Here is a 5,859-nt window from a genome sequence, read left to right as displayed (position 1 = left end):
ATTAATAAATGTGGATGCAGCATTCTCCTGCAGAGAGCACAGGGTGAGTCTGCAGAGCCTCACAGGTTTCTCCACAGCACGAGCAGAGCAAAGCAATCAAAGTTCAATTTGTGGTGCCAGGGCAGCAGGGAGGGAGGCCAGCAATCAGGAGAGCTGCTCTCACACTGAGCTGCCTGCTCCTTCCTTTGGTGATTTATGTCCAGCCAAAATCCCCAGCACAGATGAGAGATTTGCAGCAGAGGGAGGCAGCTGTATTTGTGCTCTGCCTTTGGCAAATGCTCCAGGACCGGGCTGCACTCCTGGTGCCAGCACAGATGCCCAGGCAGGGTGGCAAAGTCCTTGCTGTGAAGCTCTTGTTCCTCCACAGAGCTGGGAGTGTGGGAAGCAGCAGCAGCAGGCAGGTTTGCTGCTGCCTTGTGCTCCTGAGTCATTAGAAAAATACATTGCCTCTTGTCTCTCCTCTGAATGAGTCATTTAAGAGATGGGGACATCAGTGCAATTTTCCCAAATATTTTTGGAGGTATTTCTGAAGGAAGCGTAAAAGTGGTTTTCAGTCTTGTGAGCCACAGGTGTCATTATGAGTTTAAACCTCAGCTTACACCTGTGAGAAGAGCACTGAGGGGAGAAATCACACATGGGAGTGTACATTTACTCTGTGGTGACAGGACTGAGGGCAGCTGGTGCCAGTGTGGGCAGGCATGGCTCCATCAGCAGTGTCCCCCAGGGCTGCTCTCCCCAGGGCAGCCCTCTGCCCACCAGTCTGGGCAGCCAGAGCCATGCAGACAGCAGGGACAGGGGACAGCAGCCAGTCCAGGGGGACATGAGCTCTGCCCCAGGGTCTGGCTGAGAGGAGGGACTCACAGCACCTTCTCTTGTGTGTCTGCAGCGCATTTAAAAGGGGCTGGAAGAACACAGTGTCTCCAAAAGCTGGTTTCTGCCCCTCCTGAAGAAGCTTGTGACTTCTCCACCTGCTGCAGAGTCTGGAGGATGCAGCACAGGCTGAAGTGCTCAGCCAAGACATGAGGTGAAAGCACCATCAGCAAGAACTCTGACAGAGGATCTCACTTCATATTTTTCCATACTCTGATTTCCCTTTCTGGACTTTTTCCTCTTTTCTACGTAACAGAGCCACCTGAGACAAGTTCCTGCAGCTTCCCCAGCCTCTAGCAATTGGGAGTGCTTGCCTTGCCTAATGCAATGCCTCAGTGTAAAGATTATTTCTGTCTATCAACTACACAGTGCTTAAGTAAGCAAACATCTTATTTGGTGCTCTTTGGATTTTGACTTCTGGCAGTTTTGAATTTTACTATCTCAAACATCATAAAGCTATCAGAAGGAGCCTGCAGCAATAAACAGTTCATTGTGTTTGCTCTCCAGTGTGAAAGTACACCCCATGAACTGTGGGATCCTCCTATGTGTGAGGTGTCATATCTGCCTGAACTTTTTACCTGCAGGATGTTTTGTGTTTGCAGGTGCTGAAGTTTACACAGTGGTGAATCATGGAGTCCTTTGGAAGGAGAATTTTACCTCTTCTGAAATTTGAGTGGCTTTCAAATATATTTCTAAAGAAACAATACCTAGATATAATTTGTTATTCCTGAGAAAAAATCATCTGGGGAGGGAATGACTACCAACAGGAGATCCCTGGAAAGACAATGAATAAGTCAAGGTCCAATAAAGTATTAGGTATACAATTCCTGTGTATTTGTGGGCTGGGATGTGTATTCGTGTGAACCATTCCCAGAACACTTTGTTATATATTTTTTGTTTTTCCTATGCCTATTTAAACCACCAGCTTGTGACACATGCTTGTTGTAATTTTAATAACTCCTCTTTTCTAGTGTGTGTTTGCCATCTCCTCAGAGTCATTGTATATCTGAGTGTGCTGATCACATCCAGATCTCTTAGTGACTGCTCTGATGGGAAATAATCCCATTTATTAAATATTCTTCTATCAGGACTGTGCTAGATCTTTTTTGTCTTATTTTTCACAGAAGTAAAATACCTGTTCATGTGTTATGCCACGTAATTTAGACACTTATGGAGTAAAACATGTTGATTATTTGTTTGTTTGTTTTCATGGAGTTTTCCCTCTGCTGGGGAGAAAAAAAGGAAAAAAAAAAAAAGGCACAGTGAAGTAGCCGAGGGCAAACAAAACAGGTTGCAGGCAATGTGACAGAGTTGTTCCTTTCTAACAGGGCAGGGGCTGACCCACAGGATGTGCTGGTTTCCAGGGTCCTCCACTCCAAGCATGGAGAAAAAGCTGCATCTTCTGCTTGCATGGCTTTAGCCTCCTGTACATGAAAATACATTACTAATTTGTTTCTAGGACACCCATAACCAAAAGCATCCCCTGTTGTCAGGCCAAGGAGGGAGGGAGTGGCTCTGAGAACAATGCAGCTCTCCTGATTCATCTAATGAGAAGACATTTAAGTTGTCAGTACAGTTCAGGGAAGGTGGGATGTATTTCACAGGCATAATTTATTCTGCTTAAATCGCATTTAGAGGTAAACCTGTGACAGTGGTAGGCAGTATAAAAACACACACACACAAAAAAACCCCAACAAACACAAAACAAAAAAAACCAACAAAAAATCCCACAAACAAACAAACAAACAAAACCCATCAAGAAACAAACAAACAAAAAAAAACACAAAAATTATTTTGCTTTGGAAAAACCTGGAAAAGAAATGTCATGGACCAGATGAGTTCCTGCAGAGCACACAGGGCTGCTGTCCCCAGGTTCACTGCAGAATGTAGAATGATGAGATGCACGAGCACAAGAGACAGGATCGGGGCTCCTACTTATGTTTTTATGCACTTCATTGCTTCTTTGGCAGAGCTGAGGCTTGCAAAAGGAATTGTTGAGATCCCAAGAGGAAAATTTCCCATTCTATCACCCTCAAGACAGATGTGCTGACTGTATTTGTTCCCTCTTGGGAAATTTCCTCCTGAGCCCATCACTAAGTCTGTCTAAATGAAAACAGATCATCTGGATTTTAGTTTGAGACATGTGGACAGCTCAGGTGATGATCCAGCTCTCATACTTCTAGTTTGACCTGCATCTTGATGGTTGCCATCAGCCTGCCAAAATTGCAGCTCAAAATCTCTCAGACAGGAGTATGTGCAGTGAGCTCTTGACAGTGATGACTGCAGCCAAAAACTCCTTCTCGTTCCCAGATCCTTTAACAAAAAATTGAATGCATGTAACTTACTTTTTTTTTTAATTCACACACAAGTGCACACACATGAGCACACAGAATCCTTAAGGCTCATGCTCACCTCAGCCTCTGCTCATCAGGAATTTAAACATGTGTCAAGGCTACTTCCACAATCCATTACACCAGGAGCTGGCAAAGCCTCTAAAATGAAAATGGTAATTCAGAAAAGGAAAAACCCATTAAAAAAACCTAAATGCATTAACAAATAGAATATTTAGGAAGTTAACAAATGTGTTTTCTGACTATCTAGCAGCAATCCATTCCAGAAGGCAGCAGGTATTTTCAAGCACCTGTGAAAGAAATAGAAAAAAAAAGAAGCGAGGATGTTTTCAGTTATACAGGATTGTAGCTATGGAGGCATAAATATAGAAAAACTCAAAATGCTGGAATACCTGTTAAGCATTAACTGATAACTTAATTTCCTAAAAGTAATTTCTGAATTTTATGATTTTTTTTAGCAGTTGATGTACTCTTTTTAGTACAGCTAATGTAGCAGCTAGCAAAACTTCTTTTTTTTTTTTTTTTCTTTCCATGAATAGCAGGTAGGTGCCTGCAACACCTACTGAAAAAGCAGGCAAGCAAGAAAAACAATAGTCTTCTCAAATGTTTCTGTGTGGCAGTTTAGGATTCTTTTTTCCCTTGCCAAGGTCAGGATGAATAACACAGGAAACAAAGATGTTGAGTTCGGACTTGGAATGTTTGTTATCTCTTATCAATTTACAGTATTTACAGACTCATGAGCCATGAGCTTAACTAGCATGCTAGAAAAACGAGGTGAAATGGAATGTTTCTAACTCTTTCTAAGGTTTTTTTTTAGCAAGAATTACCCAATATCAAGGTGACACCTGTATTATTTATATTTTGACCCAATAATGACCACCCGAAATGCAGATCTTTTTCACCCAATTACAGAAAACCACCCAAACCCACGAAGAAGATGGAAGAAGAAGGGGAAGAAGAAGGACAAAGACAATACCCAAAAATCCTCCATCTTAACTCACATGTATCACTATGCACTAAAAGCCCAAATTCTAAGTCTCTAGGACTCCACCATTTCTGGTTTCTGAAGATTGCAAAGGATGGGCAGGGCTAAAATCTGATTATGGACTTTGTTATTCAAAGCTGCAATCCAAATGATGCAGTGCCATAGGCCAGCGTGGTTCCCTGTGCAGTTTGGCAAACACAGCTCATGGCACAGGTTTGATCCTGTGAGAAGGACAGGACTGATCTGGGGACAGCCCATGGGCAGTGCTGTGCCCTGGCAGCAGCTGCTGCAGGTGCAGCTCTGGGAGTGAATCCTGCTGGTGAACCCATTCCAACTGACACAAAGCCAGGCTTTATTGTGGTTTCAACCTTTGACTCCCATAAAGGCCCTAGTTGTCCCTCATTATTTTGCGTTTTCATGCATCTCTGGCCACAGTCCATCTGATTAGGATGGGATATAAAGCTGAGGTACTGCACCTCTTCTCACAAGAACCAGCATCCGCTTTTCCCCCCATCCCAATGGGTTTAGCAGTTCCAAGCTGTGGGTTTGGTGAGGAGGAAGAGGATGGGGGATGACCATCAGAGACACCTGATACCTCAGAGAGGCTCTGTATCCTCTTTACCTCCTTCTCATGCTCTGGGAGTGTTGTCAGGAGCATTTTTGAAGCCCAGCTGACTGTGTGTGTGACATTCTCCTTCCCTCAAGTCCATCTAACATTTTGTAGCCCCTGAGAAGTGACCTCTGCATGGCTCAGCAGCCCCTCTCCAGCTGCCCACGAGGGCAAGGCTGGAGCCATCTGCTGTTTATCTTTGTGCCTGATGAGCAGAGGTGCAGGCAGGTGACAGAAGGGAACAACCTGGGCAGTGGTTACCCCCAGATCAGGGGGTACACATGGTCTTTATCCTCACAGCCTCCAGGGTTGGGGGTGGCACATAGCCAAGCATCATCAGACAGGCACTGTTGAAAAGAAAAAATTGGCTTAAAACTGTTTGGAACAGAGGAGAGCCATGGAAAGAAGCATTTGTGCTATTTATTTTGCTGTGTTAGAGAAGTTACAGGTGCAGTTTCTTCTCTACAGCTCTGGACAGCAGAAGCTCACTCCTTTAAAACCAGCAAAGAACAAGATTTCCATAAATCTTAAGAACCTGCAATCCAAAGCTTTAAAAACGAAGAGTCATAACCATGGGATTTTTGGTGGAGGCAGAAGAATTGGCAGTTTTGCATCTCAGTTGCATGGAAAATCCAACAGTTGTAGTAGTTTTGAGAACAGCACAGAAATTTTGGGCATGACTCTAGGAAAAGAAATCCCAGGCTTTCAGCGATTGTTTTCTTTATTCTTGTTTCTCTACAGTCAGGCCTGAGGCAGCTGGTACAAACCTACAGCATTTCCAGTAGTGCATTTATGATTTCTGTCCAAGCATAATGACTTATGTAAAAAAATGTATGGCACCCTCAGGAACAAGCTTCTGGATACAAGATGTTTTATGACAATTAAAAACACAGATCTCCTTCCACACCTCCAGACTGCTTGTACTAATACTCTCCTATAATAAATGCTTCCCCTCTTTTTCTTTCCACACCAAAACACAGGCTGGGTGACATATGAGCTATTTCCACAATGTTTGCAAATAAGTTATGCACAATCCAGTCTTG

The sequence above is a fragment of the Sylvia atricapilla genome, chromosome 2, assembly GCF_009819655.1.
Source record: "Sylvia atricapilla isolate bSylAtr1 chromosome 2, bSylAtr1.pri, whole genome shotgun sequence".
NCBI classification, from domain to species: Eukaryota; Metazoa; Chordata; class Aves; order Passeriformes; family Sylviidae; genus Sylvia; species Sylvia atricapilla.
The sequence above is the reverse complement of the archived record's forward strand: the minus strand, read 5'-3'. Positions refer to the sequence as shown.